This window comes from Chlorocebus sabaeus, chromosome 26 (assembly GCF_047675955.1).
Source record: "Chlorocebus sabaeus isolate Y175 chromosome 26, mChlSab1.0.hap1, whole genome shotgun sequence".
NCBI classification, from domain to species: Eukaryota; Metazoa; Chordata; class Mammalia; order Primates; family Cercopithecidae; genus Chlorocebus; species Chlorocebus sabaeus.
In genome coordinates, this window is record NC_132929.1 from 11,123,329 (window position 1) to 11,141,597 (window position 18,269).

The window sequence follows — 18,269 nt, forward strand, 5'->3', positions numbered from 1 at the left end:
CAAGGGATGTGAAGGACCTCTTCAAGGAGAACTACAAACCACTGCTCAAGGAAATAAGAGAGGACACAAACAAATGGAAAACCATTCCATGCTCATGGATAGGAAGAATCAATATCATGAAAATGGCCATACTGCCCAAAGTAATTTCTAGATTCAGTGCTATTCCCATCAAGCTAACAGTGACTTTCTTTGCAGAATTAGAAAAAAACTACTTTAAATTTCATATGGAACGAAAAAAGAGCCCGTAGAGCCAAGACAATCCTAAGCAAAAAGAACAAAGCTGGAGGCATCCTACCTGACTTCAAACTATACTATAAGGCTTCAGTAACCAAAACAGCATGGTACTGGAACCAAAACAGATATATAAACCAATGGAACAGAATAGAGACCTCAGAAATAACACCACACATCTACAACCATCTGATCTTCAATAAACCTGACAAAAAGAAGTAATGGAGAAAGGATTTCCTATTTAATGAATGGTGATGGGAAAACTGGCTAGCCAGATGCAGAAAACAGAAACTGGACCCCTTCCTTATACCTTATACAAAAATTAACTCAAGATGGATTAAAGACTTAAGTGTAAAACCCAAAACCACAAAACTCTGGAAGGAAACCTAGCCAATGCCATTCAGAACATAGGCATGGGCAAAGACTCATGACTAAAACACCAAAAGCAATTGCAACAAAAACCAAAATTGACAAATGGGATCTAATCAAAATAAAGAGCTTCTATACAACAAAAGAAACTATCATCAGAATGAACAGGAAACCTAAAGAATGGCAGAAATTTTTTGCAATCTATCCATCGGACAAAGGGCTAATATCCAGAATCTACAAGGAACTTAAACAAATTTACAAGAAAAAAAAACCAACCCAATCAAATAGCGGGCACAGGATATGAACAGACACCTCTCAAAAGAAGACATTTATGCGGCCAACAAAGACGAAAAAAAGCTCATCATCACTGGTCATTAGAGAACAGCAAATCAAAACCACAATGAGATACCATCTTATGCCAGTTAAAATAGTGATTATTAACAAGTCAGGAAACAACAGATACTGGTGAGGCTGTGGAGAAATAGGAACGCTTTTACAGTTAGTGGGAGTTTAAATTAGTTCAACCATTGTGGATGACACTGAGGCGATTCCTCAAGGATCTAGAACTAGATATACCACGTGACCCAGCAATCCCATTATTGGGTATATACCCAAAGGATTATAAATCATTCTGCTATAAAGACACATACACATATATGTTTATTTCAGTACTATTCACAATAGCAAAGACTTAGAATCAACCCAAATGCCCATCAATGGTAGACTGGATAAAGAAAATGTGGCACATATACACCAGGGAATATTATGCAGCCATAAAAAAGAATAAACTCGTGTCCTTTGCAGGAACATGGATGATGCTGGAAGCCATAATTCTCAGCAAACTAACACAGGAACAGAAAACCATACATCGCATGTTCTCACTCGTAAGTGGGAGTTGAACAATGAGCACACATGGATACAGGGAGGAGAACGTCGCACACTGGGGCCTGTCAGGGGATGGGGAACAAGGAGAGGGAGACCTTTTGGACAAGTACCTAATGCATGCAGGACTTAAAACCTAGATGATGGGTTGATAGGTGCAGCAAACCACCATGGAACATGTGTACCTATGTAACAAACTTGCACATTCTGCACATGTATCCCAGACTTTAAAGCAAAAAAAACAATAATAATGATAACAGTTTTCAATCTCATCCAGGTGACTGCAAATGTCATTAGGTCATTTCTTTTTATGGTCGAGTTGTATTCCATTGTAGATATATACCACAGTTTCTTTATCCACTCGTTGATTGGGTTAGTTTCACATTTGTATTTTTACAAATACAAGTAGTTTCACATTTTTGCCATTGTGAATTTTGCTGCTGTAAACATGCGTGTACAAGTTTCTTTTTTGAATAATGGCTTATTTTCCTCTGGGCAGATACACAGTAGTGCGACTGCTGGATCAAATGGTAGTTCTACTTTTAGTTTTTTAAGGAATCTCCACACTGTTTTCCATAGTGGTTTTACTAGTTTACATTCTTATCAGCAGAAGTGTTCCCTGTTCACCACATCCATGCCAACATCTACTATTTTTTGATTTTTTAAATTATGGCCATTCTTGTAGGACTAAGGTGGTTTTGATTTGCATTTCCCTGATCATTAGTGATGTTGAGCATTTTTTCATATGTTTGTTGGTCATTTGTATGTCTTCTTTTGAGAATTGTCTATTCATGTCCTTAGCCTACTTTTTGATGGGATTGTTTTTTTCTTACTAACTTGTTTGAGTTCATTGTAGATTCTGAATACTAGTCCTTCAGACGTATAGATTGTGAAGATTTTCTCCCACTCTGTGGGTTGTCTGTTTACTCTGCTGACTGTAACTTCTGCCATGCAAAAGCTCTTTAGTTTAATTAAGTCCCAGCTATTCATCTTTGTTTTTAGTGCATTTGCTTTTGTGTTCTTGGTCAAGAAATCCTTGCCTCAGCCAATGTCAAGAAGGGTTTTTCCGATGTTATCTTCTAGAATTTTTATAGTTTCAAGTCTTAGATTTAAGTCCTTGATCCATATTGTGTTGATTTTTGTGTAAGGTGAAAGATGAGGATCCAGTTTCATTATCCTACATGTGGCTAGCCAATTATCCCAGCACTATTTGTTGAATAGGGTGCTCTTTCCCCACTTTATGTTTTTGTTTGCATTGTCAAAGATCATTTGGCTGTACTTGGATTTATTTCTGGGTTCTCTATTCTGTTCCATTGGTCTATGTGCCTATTTTTATACCAGTACCATGCTGCTTTGGTGAGTATGGCCTTATAGTGTAGTTTGAAATCAGGTAATGTGATGCCTCCAGATTTGTTCTTTTTGCTTAGTCTTGCTTCAGCTCTGTGGGCTCTTTTTTGGTTCCATATGAATTTTAGGATTTTTTTTCTGGTTCTGTGAAGAATGATGATGATATTTTGATGGGGATTGCATTGAATTTGTAGACTGCTTTTGGCAGAATGGTCATTTTCACAATATTGATTCTACCCATCCATGAGCATGGAATGTGTTTCCATTTGTTTGTGTCATCTATGATTTCTTTCAGCAGTGTTTTGTAGTTTTCCTTGTAGAGGTCTTTCACCTCCTTGATTATCTATATTCCTAAGTATTTTTTTTTTCCAGCTATTGTAAAAGGGGTTGAGTTCTTGATTTGATTCTCAGCTTGGTCACTGTTGGTGTATAAGGGAGCTACTGAATTGTGTACATTAATTTTGTATCTGGAAACTTTGCTGAATTCTTCTATCAGTTCTAGGAGCTTTTTGGAGGAGTCTTTAGGGTTTTCTAGGTATACAATCATATCATCAGCAAAGAGTAGCAGTTTGACTTCCTCTTCACTGATTTGGATGCCTTTTATTTCCCTCTCTTGTCTGACTGCTTTTCAGCCTCAGGTATTTCTTTATAGTAAGCAAGAACTAACACTGAAAATTGGTACCAGGAGTGGGGTATTATTATAAAGATACCTGAAAATGTGGAAGTGGTTTTGGAACTGGGTAACAGGCAGAAGTTGGAAGAGTCTGGAGGTCTGAGAAGAAGACAGGAAGATGAAGGAAAGTTTCCAGTTTCTTAGAAGCTAGTTAAATGGTTACGACCAGAATGTTGATAGAGATATGGACAGTGAAGTCCAAGCTGAAGAGCTCTCAGATGGAAACAAAGAAGTTATTGGGAACTGGAGTAAAGGTTACCCATTATGCTGTTGCAAAGAACTTGGCTGCATTGTGTTCATGTCCTCGGAATCTCCGGAAGTTTGAAGTTAAGAGTGATGACCTAGAGTATCTGGCAGAAGAAATTTCTAAGCAACAAAGTGTTCAAGATGTGGCCTGGCTTCTTCTAACAGCCTATCGTCAGATACAGGAGCAAATAAATGACTTAAAGTTGGAATTCATATTTAAAAGGGAAACAGAGCATAAAAGTTTGACAAATTTGCAGCCTGGCACATGGTAGAAAAGGAATACAACCAGAGTGTGGAGCAGCCACTTGCTAAAGAGACTAGCATGACCAAAAGGGAACCAAATGTTAATATCTGAGACAATGGAAAAAGAGGCCTTGAAGGTATTTCAGAAATCTCTGAGGCAGCCCCTCCTATCACAGGCCCAGAAGCCTCAGATGAAAGAATGATTTCAGGGACCGGGCCAAGGACACCACTGCCCTGCTCAGCCTTGGGAGGCTACTCCTTGCAACCAGGCTGCTCCAGCTCCAGATGTGGCTCAAAGGCCCCAGGTACAGCTCTGGCTGCCACTTTGGAGACTGCAAGCCATAATCCTTGGTGGCTTCCATGTGGCAGTAAGCCTGTGGCTGCACAGAATGCAAGAGTGAAGGAGACTTGGCAGCTTCTGTCTAGATTTTGGATAATGTATGGGAAAGCCTACGTGCCTGGGCAGAAGCCTGATGCAGGGGTAGAGCCCCCACAGAGAGGCTCTACTAGTAGGGCAGCACCAAGGGGATGTGTGAAGTTGGAGACCCTATACAGAGTCCCCACCAGGGCACTGCCTGGTGGAGCTGTAAGAAGGGGGCCACTGCTCTCCAGGCCAAAGAATGGTAGAGGCAGCAGCAGCTTGATCCTCAGCCTGGAGAAGCCATAGGCACTGAACTCTAACCCATCAGGGCAGCCCTGTGGGCTGCATCCAGCAAAGCTGTAGGGTTCAGTTGCCTAAGGTCTTGGGAGTCCACCCCTTCCATCTTTGCACCCTGAATGCAGGACATTAAGTCAAAGGAGATTATTTTGGGCCAGGCGCAGTGGCTCATGCCCATAATCCTAGCACTTTGGGAGGCCAAGGCAGGTGGATCATGAGGTCAGAAAATCGAGATCATCCTGGCTAATGCGGTGAAACCCAGTCTCTACTAAAAATACAAAAAAGTACCCAGGCGTGGTGGCACATGCCTGTATTCCCAGGTACTCAGGAGGCTGAGGCAAGAGAATTGCTTGAACCCAGGAGGCGGAGGTTGCAGTGAACCGAGATCGCACCACTGCAATCCTGCCTCGGTGACAGAGTGAGACTCTGTCTCAAAAAAAAAAAAAAAAAAAAAAAAAAAATATATATATATATATATATATATATATATATAAAATTTTGGAGCTTTAAGATTTAATGACTGTTCTACTGGGTTTCAGACTTGTGTGGGGCCTATTGCCCCTTTTTTTGGGCTGAGTTCTCCATTTTGGAATGGCAATGTCTACCCAATAACTGTACCACCATTGTATCTTGGGAGTAAATAACTTTTTTCAGTCTTACAGGCTCATAGGAAAGAACTAATCTCCAGATGAGACTTTGGACTTGAGACTTTTTGGTTAATGCTGGAATAAGTTAAGGCTTTGCGGGACTATTGAGATGGGATGATTATATTTTGCATGTGAAGACATGAGATTTGAGGAACCAGGGGCAGAAGGATATGGTTTGGGAAGTTTGTTCCCTCCAAATCTCAGGTTGAAATGTAATCTCCAGTGTTACAGGAGGGGCCTGGTGGGAGGTGTTCAGGTCATGAGGTCAGATCCCTAATTAACAGCTTGGTGCTGTCCTCCCCATAAGTGAGCTCCCACTCTGAGTTAATGCAAGACATGGTTTAAAAGAGTGTGGCACCTCCTCCACCCCTTGCTTCCTCTCTCACCATAGGATGCACCTGCTCCCCTTTGCCTTTCATCATGATTGTAAGCTTTCTGAGGCCTTACCAGAAGCCAAGCAGATGCCAGCACCATGCTTCCTATACAGCCTGAGAACTGTGAGCCAATTAAACCTCTTTTCTTTATAAATTACCCAGCTTCAGTTACTTCTTCATAGTATTGCAAGAACTAACTCCTCACCCCCCAAATTCATATGTTGAAGCCCTAACCCTCAATGTGACTGTATTTGGAGACAGCTTTTAGAAAGAAATTAAGGTTAAGTGAAGTCATAAAGTCAGCTAATCCAATAGGACTGATGACCTTATATGAAGAGAAAGGGAGTAATCTCTTTCCCCACACACATGTACCAGGGAAAGGCCATATGAGGACACAGTGAGAAGACAGAGCCCTCATCAGAAACCAAATTGGCTGGCACCTTGATCTTAAGACTTCCCAGCCTCCAGAACTGTGAGAAATAAATTTCTGTTGTTTGAGTCACCCAGTCTATAGTATTTTGTAATGGCAGCCCAAGCAGACTAACACAATAACATAAATCTTTGATATCATTATTATTCTGATTTTGGTTCCTGGGTCTAGTTCTAATTCATAGTAGCCTTCTGAGGGCTAGACAGTTTCTACTTTGACATTCTGAAACATAGCACAGCATCACAATAATACATTTCCTACTGTTGACTTAAAGAGCATTAGTAGGCTTCTGCAAATGATAACCAAAGAGTCTTAAGAAATAAATAATATTGGAGGTTAGGGTAAAGAAAAATCACTTGTAGCTCATGACTGGGATGAAAGTATCATGGAAGAGAAGTGATTTCAGCTAGAATTTATAAAATGGTTAGCCTTTTAAAAGGTAGAGAGAGAGAATACACTGATAACTGAGATAAGAGCATATAATTATTCATATTGTGCACATGCCAACACTACACATCAGCGTGAAATTTGGATTACTCCATGTTAGGTTTTTATAGCTATAGAGAACTATTTACCAATTTATCTAAAACATATTAAAGGTGCAAATTTCAAACTTAAATTTCTAGAAGCTTTACTAAAACCTAATACATTATTAAGTAGGTAAGGTAAAAAAAATTTTCTCTCTTACATTCATTAAGGATGAAAATCTTATGAATTCTCTCAATTTTATTCATTGTTCTAATAACAAAGAATCAGCTTTCAAAAGTTCAAGTTTTCTGAGATATTACAGCAAATGCATTAGCTCATCTAGATCTTTGTTGGACAGACAATTGACTTACTTTTCTATGCTTTCTAATGGTGAATGCTTCAAATATGATATTAAAATGGGCAAATAATTGTCTATCTATCTGTCCTTCACTACCACTTCACATAGAATTCTGAGTGAACTGTCCTGTAAAAATCAAAAGGTCATGTAAGTCTTGCTCCCTCAAGCAAACTCTTATCTTTAGGAGACCTCACAGGCAAATTTTATGACTGCTTCCTTTTAAAACTATAAACATAATGAAACCATTCTAAAAATAATTATGGTATATCACCCAAATAGCTCACAAAATCAAAGACCTGAGAGAAACATTGCCTGAAAACTTTAAAACATTGTTATTTAAATATGTATTGACATATTTTGATGCAAAGTAATTTTTTTTAATTCAGAAAACATACGCTAATAATAATTTTTTTCATGGAAAAAAAAAAAAATGACCAAAAGGAGACATGACTTTTGACCTAAGCAGGAGGCTGGAAGCCAGACAACTCATTTTCTTTTTTATAGCTTTTAACAAAGTCATGACTTCTTAAAATCTGTTATTCTATCCAAAACATTGGTCTACTCTTCAGGTATCATCTCTTTCAGCAAGATATTCATGGATTCCCAGGCTGGGGAGAAAAAGGCTCCAGTCATACATTAATTCCTAAAATGTTTATTGACTATCATGTATGAGTCAGGCAATGAATCTCTGAGGGCCAATACAGCTTAAGGAAGAATATGTTTGGAGTGACACATCTAATAGAGATATCTATTGTAGATACCTCAGGTAGCCTACAGTAGCCTTTCATTGTCCCCTGGTCAAGACATTCTCCCATGCAACAAATTGTTTGATTTTTTTGTTTGTTTGCTTATTTTCACTTAAATCTACTTCCTTGTATGTTGTCTTCAGTTAGTAATAGGACAATAACAGCATTATTGTCACCAAGATGCTTCATAGAATTTAGACAACATAGTATTCAAGAATATAATATTATTCAACTCATTTTATTAGCTATTGCTTCTCCAAGCGTATCCCCAACTCTTCCATTCTCTTTTTATACAAAACTAATTTTCTAGTTCATTATTTGTTTTTGTAACTCCTCCTACATGATTCGGCTTCTGCAAATAGTTTTTCTTTTTGTTTTCAAATGATCCTGGGTTTTGCTCTGTCGCCCAGGCTGAAGTGCAGCTGTGTGATCATAGCTCACTGCATCCTGGAACTCCTGGGCCTGAGCAATCCTCCTGCCTCAGCCTCCCAAGCAGGTGGGACTACAGGTGTGTGCTGCCACACCTGGCTAATTTTTTTAATTTTTACTTTTCTGTAGAGACAAGGTCTCACTATGCTGCTCAGGCTGGTCTTGAACTCCTGGCCTCAAGTGATCCTCCCACCTCAGCCTCTCAAAGCACTGGGATTATAGGTGTAAGCCACCACACCCAGCAGTTTTCACAAATAGTTTTTGAAGAAGCTCAGTCTTGGCAGACTGTGCCGGGTTGTCACGCTGCCGCTGCCATTGTGCCAACCCTTCAGGTCTCAACGAGGCTGGGTGATGCTCCAGAATGGGAGATGAGCCAATCTGGGAGCAGATTTGATCCAGCTTCATTCAGCATTACTACCAGTTATTTCATAATGAGAAAACCCAACTAGGTGCAATTTACATTGATGTGCCATGCCTCATGTGGGAAGGACGGCAATTCCAGGGGAAAGCTGCCACTGTGGAGAAGTTGTCTAGTCATCCCTTCCAAAAAATCCAGCACAGCATCACAGCACAGGACCACCAGCCCACGCCAGCTGCACCATCAGCATAGTTGTGGGCCAGCTTACGGTGGATGAAGACTCTATCATGGGGTTCCATCAGATAGATGTTCCTGTTGAAGAACATCAACAATACTTGGGTTTGCGCCAATGACACGTTCAGGCTTGGCCTGCACATCCCAGGCTGATCTCTTCCCAGCCAGGCAATCATGCTGTTTCCTCCTCCCTCCTCTTTCCAGTACCATTCACACTCCAGATGCTCCACATCTCATGCCAAAGGAGCGGGTCCGTGGTGGCAGTGGGCATAGTGCAGTGCTGCCACCCAGGTGTTGTGCATGATGTTTGGATGTTAGACTAGTTGCATCTGAAGGAAGAAGTTTGGGTTATACCATGCATGCCTTGAAAGACTTAAGTAAGGCAGAAGGGAAGGAGAAAGCAGCTGCCTCACCACCCAGACACTGATTTGTTCAGATGTTTCAATGCCTCATGATACAATAAAACCACAAACATTTTCTTAAAAGCAAAAAAAAAAATAAAAAAGCAGCTCAGTCTTTACTTTTGTATTGGGTCCCTTCTTGCCCAAATTTGAATAATACTGTATGATAAAAACATAGGTTTGAAGTCAAATACAGTTGAGGTTAACAGCCTTACTCCACCAGTTACTAGCTATGTAATTCTGGACAAGTTACACAACCTCTCTGAAGTTCAGTTTCCACACTTGAAAATGGAATAATAATATTCATTTAAAAGCACAGCTGTAAGGATTAAATAATAAGCTGCTTAGCATAGCATGAGTTACATACTGAGTTTCTGTGGATTTGAACCTGGTCCCTGATCAGTTTCTTTAGTTAAGTCTACAAAAACCTGTGATTAAGAACAGTCCCACTATTTAGTGGAATCACGCTTCTTCACTTACTTCTCTCATTTCTATTCTGGGTTTTCTCTCATGGTAGTCATACGGCCTTGGAGGGAAATACCATCTTTTTCTGGCCCTTGATTCTATCACATTACCTCCCTTTCCTGGTCAGAAGCAAGCTTTATGTGTCTTTTGTTACCAGCTCTCCCCACTTATCTTGGTGCTCCTGAATAACAACTTCTTCTTCTTCCTTTTTTTGAGTCAGAGTCTTGCTCTGTTGCCCAGGCTGGAGTGCAATGGTAAAATCTCGGCTCACTGCAACCTCTGCCTCTCAGGTTCAAGCAATTTTCCTGCCTCAGGCTCCTGAGCAGCTGGGACCACAGGTGCCCGCCTCCACGCCTGGCTAATTTTTTGTATTTTTAGCAGAGATGGGGTTTCACCATATTGGCCAGGCTGGTCTCGAACTCCCATCCTCGTGTCTGCTGCCTCAGCCTCCCAAACTGCTGGGACCACAGGTATGAGCCATTATGCCCGGCCCCTGAATAACTTCTTATATGGTTCTTCCCACCCCACCAAACCCAGGGAAGAGTCCTCTAGAATCCTATCACCAATACCAAAATATGTTCAACCTAAAGTAAAAACAATGGCCACCATTTCTAGCAAGAAAGATGGTTTACTTTTTTCACTGGGCACAGATAGTACACACACACACACACACACACACACACACACACACACACAGTCTTAAACAACTTCTGAATGCCCTGGAAAATGACTTTTGATATCCAATATATAAGATAAAAGCCATAGCAATGTAAATTGACGGCGGGGGGAAATGGTTCTCCAAAAATTACCTAGTGATTCTTCTGGCTGTCTTTATCTTTATCTTTGCTGTAGTAATTTCAGATGTTTTATTCTTTCATTAAGCATAAATTTTAAAATCCATTACTTTTAATTCAGTTCAGAGGGGCCGACAGCACAGAAGAACACTATTTCTTTTCAGGACACAGTTCTGTTCTAGTAACAGGGAAGCTTTCCATTTCAAGCGTGATCTGATCATCTCCCACAGTCAAACTATTGACTTTTCTCTTTTGTCATCTATCCTCACTCATCAGCTGCCATGCACTTTTAGAAACTTTGAGAGCTTGATGACATCACAATCTAATAAGCGTACAATATTACAATATAATCTTATCACATATTTACAAATAATGTCTTTTCCATATAATATATATAAGAAGAAACCCTTCTAAATCATCCATGAGGAATAAACTTCACATGTGTGCAGAGGAAATTAAGTGCTGCTTTTTTTCCCCCTAAGGTAAAATGTGTTATTTGGCTAAATTTTTATCCTGAAATACTCCATGGAGACATGTCTACATCATGGACTAATAGATTGCAAAAATTTTCTGGACAATAAAAATGGTGACTTAAATATTAATGAAAAGAAAAAAAGTGAGAGCACTTACTGTTTTATTTATTTACTTTATAACTTCAGAAATATTTTACAATATAAACTATACATATAATAAAAATTATTTTGTAACAGCCAATAGATCTATATTTTGGGGCAGTGGTGAGCTTGGAAAAATGAATGAAAGAAGAAATACCTCCTTTCCCTACTGACCTAGTAAAAGGACTTCAGGTGTTGCATGGCAAGTTTGAGCCAGAAACAAGTATGATGACTTTTGTATTAAAAAAAGCAAACCTATGACAGATATAAAAGGAAAGTTCACGGGTGAAGTCTCCAAAATGTATGTACTTTTCTTTTTTTCTTTCTTCTTTTTTCTTTTTTTTTTTTTTTTTTTTAGAGACAAGGCCTCATTCTGTCCTCCAGGCTGGAATGCAGTGGTGCAATTACAGCCCACTGCAGCCTTGAACTCCTGGGCTCAAGCAATCTTCCTGCCTCAGCCTCCCAAGTAGCTACGACTATAGGTGCACACATGCTCAGCTAATTTTTTCATTTTTTTGTAGAGATGAGGTCTTGCTATGTTACTCACGGTGGTCTCCAACTCCTGGGCTCCAGTGATCCTCCCACTTTCGTCCTCCAAACTGTTAGGATTACAGGTGTGAGCCACCACGCCTGGCTCACACCATATACATTGAGAAGCATTAGAGATATCTCCCTGGTCAGGAGAAAGAAAAAACTGTATCTAAAATAAGTATGTTTTATTCCTAGCCTTGATATCTTCCTGTTTTCCAGTACCAATAACTTTTCAAAGAACTTATACAGCCATTTGATATGGTTTGGCTGTGTCTCCACCCAAATCTCACCTTGAATTGTTGCTCCCACAATTCCCATGTGTCGTGGGAGGGACCTAGTGGGAGGTAATGGAATCATGGGGACTGGTCTTTCTTGTGCTGTTCCCATGATAGTGAATAAGTCTCACTAGATCTGATGGTTTTATAAAGAGAAGTTCCTTTGCACGAGCTCGCTCTCTTTGCCTGCCGGCATCCACATAAGATGTGACTTGCTCGTCCTTGCCTTCTGCCATGATTGTGGGGCCTCCCCAGTCATGTGTAACTGTAAGTAAATGACAGTTTCTTTCTTTTGTAAATTACTCAGTCTTGGGTATGTCTTTATGAGTAGTGTGAAAATGCAATAATACACCATTTTTCTTTAAAGAAGTCCTTTTCAAATTAAAATTTTCAATGAAAATTAAGTAATTACTTAATGTATTTCTTTTATATTTAGAAACAAATAGTATCAAGCTAAGTGGAAATTTGTTTAGCTAACATTCTTGTTTACTCGAGGAAGTTACCTGTATGTCCAGAAATATGTAGACTAGATTTCTCTGGCACATTCTTCCTGATGAGATTCTGGACTGACTCAATTATCATTTTGAGGTTTTTTTTTTTTTTTTTTTTTTTTTTTACCTGAGACTACTTGTTCACTATAAAGAACCCTAAAGAAATAACTCTGAAATGATAATAAGAGTTCATACAGGCAGCTATTGAAGCTGGGGCAAAATATAAACATCATTCAAATGGTATTAATAATCTGTGAGGCAATGAATTTAATGACAAGCTAGTGAAAGCAGAATGGAAGACAAATATAGTTTGCTTCATGAATTCACCTGTCCTGGGTAAAAAACATCACTTTATTGTCAAATAAATACTTGAGTTTCATCACAGACTAGGTAGACTAAAAGAAACAAACTAGCTACCCTTCCATTAATATGAGAATTGCCAGGTATTACAATACTATAGCAGCAATGAATTTTCCAGACAAATGCCAAGAACTGGATCCAGTCCAGATGTGATGATAGCACATTAATAAGCTAATTCCTTTAGCTACCTCTTCATTTTCTGAGATTCATTCGCAGAGTGGCAATGCCATTAACTCTGGATGAGGTGCTTTGCCCAATGAATACCTCTTGATTAAATTGTTGATCGGGCCTTCTCTGCTCACTTCACTGTCCATCCCTATGGGAAATAAACTCTTGCACAGTATCCTTCAAAGGACACAGAATAGGCACCATAAGCAGTAGGAGCATATACTGACTAGATGAACAAATGACTCAATAAATAGTTCGTAAGACATTGAGAGTTAAACTAGCATTGCTAGGTTAGTGGTCATTATCTAGAGTAAAACAATTGTAAAGTCTAAAGACAATATAAAAATTGATCTATCCAGTACATTATCCTGTTGATTGAATTTAGAAAACTTTGTCTGAAAAGGTGGAATTTAAATCCTTAGTTTATTAAAATTTTGGGGAGAGGACTGGCGAGATGTACACTTATTTGAAAAAGTTTTTATTTTTAAAATTATCTATCATAATTTTCTGCTAAGAGAACGAAGAGGTATTTTTGTTCTCCCCTGAAGATTATCTGAGAGTATTATGGCTTTGCTATTTAGGGGAAAATGCTAGAAAACTTCTAACCAAGGCAAATTATCTGTCACTGCAAGCACATTTCCTCTGAGGAAAGGAATTTCACGGGAGAAGCAACAGGTGCCTTTTTTTTTTGATGCAGTAATATATAGCAAAAAGAAGACAATAGAAAAAAGTTGTTAAAATGTGACCCAAGACTGAAGTCTACAATACCAACTCTCAGTGAAATAAATATTGTACAGAATATCCACAATGCTGAAATTGGGCTGAAAAGTTACAACTCAGTAAACAGGGTTTATTTTTTAAAAATCACCTTATGAGTCCAGAGATGATATATTAGAAAAATAATGTCCACAAAAAATCTAGTTTTTAACAATTGGCACCACAAAGCACTTATTATCTCTGATTAGTAAAACTGTTTGTTTGAAGGCAGTCAGTATTGAAGATTACAGACAGGAGGGCGAGTTTAAAAACATATGAGGTTTATATAGAGGGCTATTATTTTACAAACAACAAATGATTTAAAATAGTCTGAACTAACATTATTTGGAGTCACTTTCATGTTATAGAATGCAATAAATAAGGTTCTTTAAAAACTTTGCACAGTTCTTCTTGATCTACTTGTAATTGTAGGGCATTATTAGTGTCGTGTGTATCATGTTTCCAGATCTGGGTGTTGAAAGATTTATTCATGTTGAGCTGTGCCCTAGGGTAATTTTAGTTTTCATAAAACCTAATTCTACAATTATAACCATCTGAGAAAATGAGTATTCTTCCTACGAACAGTGTAGTAAGAAGATACATTTTTATTATAAGCCTGATTTTCACAAGTGATTATTTTTTTCATTTTCCTTAAACTCCTCACTTAAATTTTTTTTCTTATTAGACCCTCAACCCACAAATGTTCAACTGTCATAAAAGATCAGTGTTACCGAACTGCCAGCATTAATCTTTTGTTTGAAATGTATAAAGACAAATAAAGGAGACATTGCAAAATGTCTTTGTGCAGTAGAAGCAGATATTGAAATGATAAATAACATAACCTGCAAACACTAGCTATAATGTTCTTGGATAGAAGAAATTTCTAAATATTAAAGACAGTGGCATCTCTGTCAGGTACTACATAAATAAACCATGGACAATACCTGACACCGGACCTTGCATTCCTGCAATGCTATGCTAAATAAGCACGCTCCCCTTGCCTGTCTGAATTCTATATGCCCATTTCCAGAAATGCTGCTGTAGATAAGTAACAGTGTCATGTTCGTTTTGTCAACTATATACTGATTATCCTTTCCTATCTGTAGTTTGGGAACATTATCAAGGTCAGACGCAAACTCTCAGAAAGCCTTCCCTAATGTAGCTGTATTTGATAATTTCTATAACGGGCTTTCATAAACAAACTTTGCAGAAACACACATGTATTTTCCAAGATTTTACCTTCAGGAAAAAGGAAAGACTTACCAGTAAGATTTTACTTTTAGGAAAGATTTTACTTTTAGAAAAAAGGAAAGACTTAACAGTAAGGTTTTGGAAATTTAAAACCAAAAGGAGAGTAAGCCTAGTCATTCATTATATTTTCATTTAATCACTAACAATGTGATATTTGAGGATGACATATCTAATTTTTCTGGAGATACTTTTACAATGACCCTACTTTCTCTACCTTCCTAACCACTTTCTATTTATTTTATTCTGACAAATTACTTATGAAGCATTTGCAACTGATGCACATATCACAAAATTATTTCTGCCAAGCTTCCTCTGTGACCTGCCCGTGGGACATGACATGCTCCAAGATGCATCGCTCTATCAACCCGCATTTTTCCAGGACAATGCAAATTATGACAAATCCCATCACCCTGCATTATGTGCTTCATGCTAATCTCACTAATTCTAAAGAATCAGGAGGGCTTGTTGTTCTGCTGAAGGGCATACTGTCTGATTGAATGATAGAAAAACATTTGCCATCTCCTTCTCACAATCCCAGCTGTGGCCACCACCGTCCCACTTCTGCCAGGCAACCGCTCTTGCTGTGTAACTTCCATACCAGAATTAGCTTTATATCAGCTGAGCTTTTTAGCAGGAAAGTACACATCACCAAAAAAAGACAGTCCTAAAGTCCAGAAAATAAAAGGCTTTTGGGGGTAAAATGAAAAGAGGAAATAGAATTTTTACTGACTGTTGGATACCTGCATTCATTTCTACTTATTTTAAATGAAGAGTTAAAATCAAACTTATCATTCCCATGATAAAAGTCAGATGGTTTCTAGACTCAGACGTTTCTGGCTGCTGGATCACTACAAATGGCCACCTGAGAAGTCTCTTAAAACAGCTAACCTTGAGGACAATTCCTCTGGGCTTCAGAAGGTGGCAGTATTACTACATGAAACAAGCTTAAGGTTTCCGTGCTATTCCATGGCCACACTGCTGAAATAAACATGTTTAATTCCCAAAGAAACATATATTTTATCTGCTGGCATAATTTACTTATAACATTAAAACTCAAACATGGAGCAATTTGTAGCAATAACCATGATTATGCTGTTAGTGGCCCAAATGTCACTGTCTAGATTAGGCTAAATGATACCTAGCACCGAAGAGCTTCTGTGATTTATTTTTTATGATCACGGGTAGAACTTGCATGCTTAAAAGGCTCACCAGAAAACTGCCTTCAATAAATAAAAAAGGATGAAAAGATTGAAAGAATCTCGTATTATTGTTCAGAGATGTGATTGTAAAAAACTGTCATAGGAATGAGGCAAATTTTAAATCTCAGAGACATTTTCAGAAAAAGAGGTAAATATCTTGAGCATTTCTAATGTTATATTTTAGATTCTAAAGTATTTTGCTGTAAGCAAATAACTCATCTTATAAATTAAAATGCATCTAAACTGTTTTGTCCTTTATGAATGTTTCCTGAAATGTCAGAACAAAATTAAGGTTTTAAATACATGTAATGCACTAAAATTGATTATTTTAGCTACTTTTAGAAAATGTAGTAAATATAAATCTGCTAATAGATGTTAAGACTAAAATATCCTATTCAAACCTTCAATAATTTACTTTTGGGAGTTCTAGTCTAATGCGTACTTCTACCTGGAAACTATAGTGTAGGCTCTTTTGGCCATTATCATACATCAAATTGAAATTGTTATGCATAATAAAAGTAAGAGTAAACCACACTAAAGTTGAAAAAGGAATGTAAGCCATACTAACTAAAGTTGAAAAGGTTTTGCAATGAACACACATTTTACCACTTACTAAAACAAGGGCAAATTTAAGTCAGCATCTGTGCCTTAATGGAATGTTGCATAATTGGTTTAATGTTTTAGTGAGTCCTTAGATGAGCTTAATATGTACACAGCACAAATCAACATTAAGATATTACAAAGAAGAGACAGGAAGATCTTTAGCTTTCTACTTTACTCCCAGCGAGACCCAATCCCCTTAAAGGAATATGATGATGTGAACATCATTTCTGCAAAGGCACTGGGCACACCCTGCACATGCTGTGGCTTGTTGACATGAACCAGGGCAGGCAGACACCAATAATACATGAAGTGCGGTTCAGAGGCAATTAGGATCAGTTGTCAAGGCCAGGCCATTAATGAAAGAACATGTCAGAGGAGCTGGAGACTTCAATGGTTGAGGGCAAGAAGGCGATTTAGTGTGACAGATCGAGTCCTTCCAATGTCCTCAGTGGTACATGCTAATACCAGCCTTAACAACCTTTTGTGGCAGTGTATAATGCGACTAACATGGACTTTGATTCAGCAAAATGACTGCTGCCACTGTTAGTCTGTCTCATTTCGAACAACAGTAAAAGCATTGCTACAAATAATTACCCACTTCCGTCCCTCCCTCTGCCACTTAAAGCATCCGCCCTTTGTGCATGCATGTCTTAGTTGTTTGTTGCTAGAAGGTTAGGATTTTATCACTTTTGGTTTGTGTGATACTTTTTTTTTGTCAGCACATATAATCCCAAGTAACTAATTATAATATATTTTAGACAGCAAAAATAAATAATTAAAACTATCACATTCTCATGTAGTTAATATTAACAACTTCCAACACAAGTAAAATACGTCTAAAAGAAACAATATCCACCATGTAACTTACAGACAATAAGGGAAGTTCGTTACCTAGGCTCCAACACCATTAGCCAAAAATTAAACTAACACTCAAAGAAATGAATGCAGGAGCATTACAGAAAAATCACACACTGCCATTTTTTGTTAAGTTTCACAATTTGGTAGTGATTTAAAATAAAAATCTACATGCCTACAAGCTGAAAATCAACAATAAGTAGGAAAAATACATTAAACATTGGTTAGCAATCCAGGTAAATTACAACAAGGGATGGCTAATGGTTTTGGAGCCTAGGTAAGCAATTTCCCTTACTGTGTGTAAGCAACTTACACCATGGATATTGTTTCTTTTAGACACATTTGACTTGTGTTGCGAATCCTTAGAAACTACGTGAGAATGGGACAGGTTAAATTATTTATTTTACCTTCTAAATATCTATTATAATAAATTACTTGGGATTATACATGCTGACAAAAAAAAAAGCATCACATAAACCAAAAGTTACAAACATCCTCACCTTCTACAGATTTTTATGTTATGACAAAACTCCACAGCATCACACTCTTGTCTTTATGGAGGCCTGTTATTTGTTACTTTTTGGCTTTTTTTTTCATATTTTATGCTCATTTGGATAAGATATTCTTATGAAGACAAAAATTAAGTTAGAAGAAAAATGGCTTAAATTTTCTTATAAACTCTTAATGTTCTCACCTCCTCCCAATTTTCCAGAATTTATTTCCAGCATCTCAGCTACAAAAGATGATGTGATATTTTAGGCTTAAGGTGGTAGTTCAGCCTTGTCTGCCTATGAATGACTAAACAGATATGTA

General features: G+C 38.0%; 1 protein-coding gene and 1 pseudogene across 7 annotated transcripts in view; one reads left to right on the top strand and one right to left on the bottom strand.

Moving 5' to 3' along the window:
• The window catches only part of DPH6 (diphthamine biosynthesis 6), a 448,616-nt gene that overhangs the window by 163,235 nt on the left and 267,112 nt on the right, over positions 1–18,269 (bottom strand). The gene's annotated exons all lie outside the window — the stretch shown is intronic.
• LOC140710436 (nuclear transport factor 2 pseudogene) lies at positions 8,463–10,986 on the top strand (annotated as a pseudogene).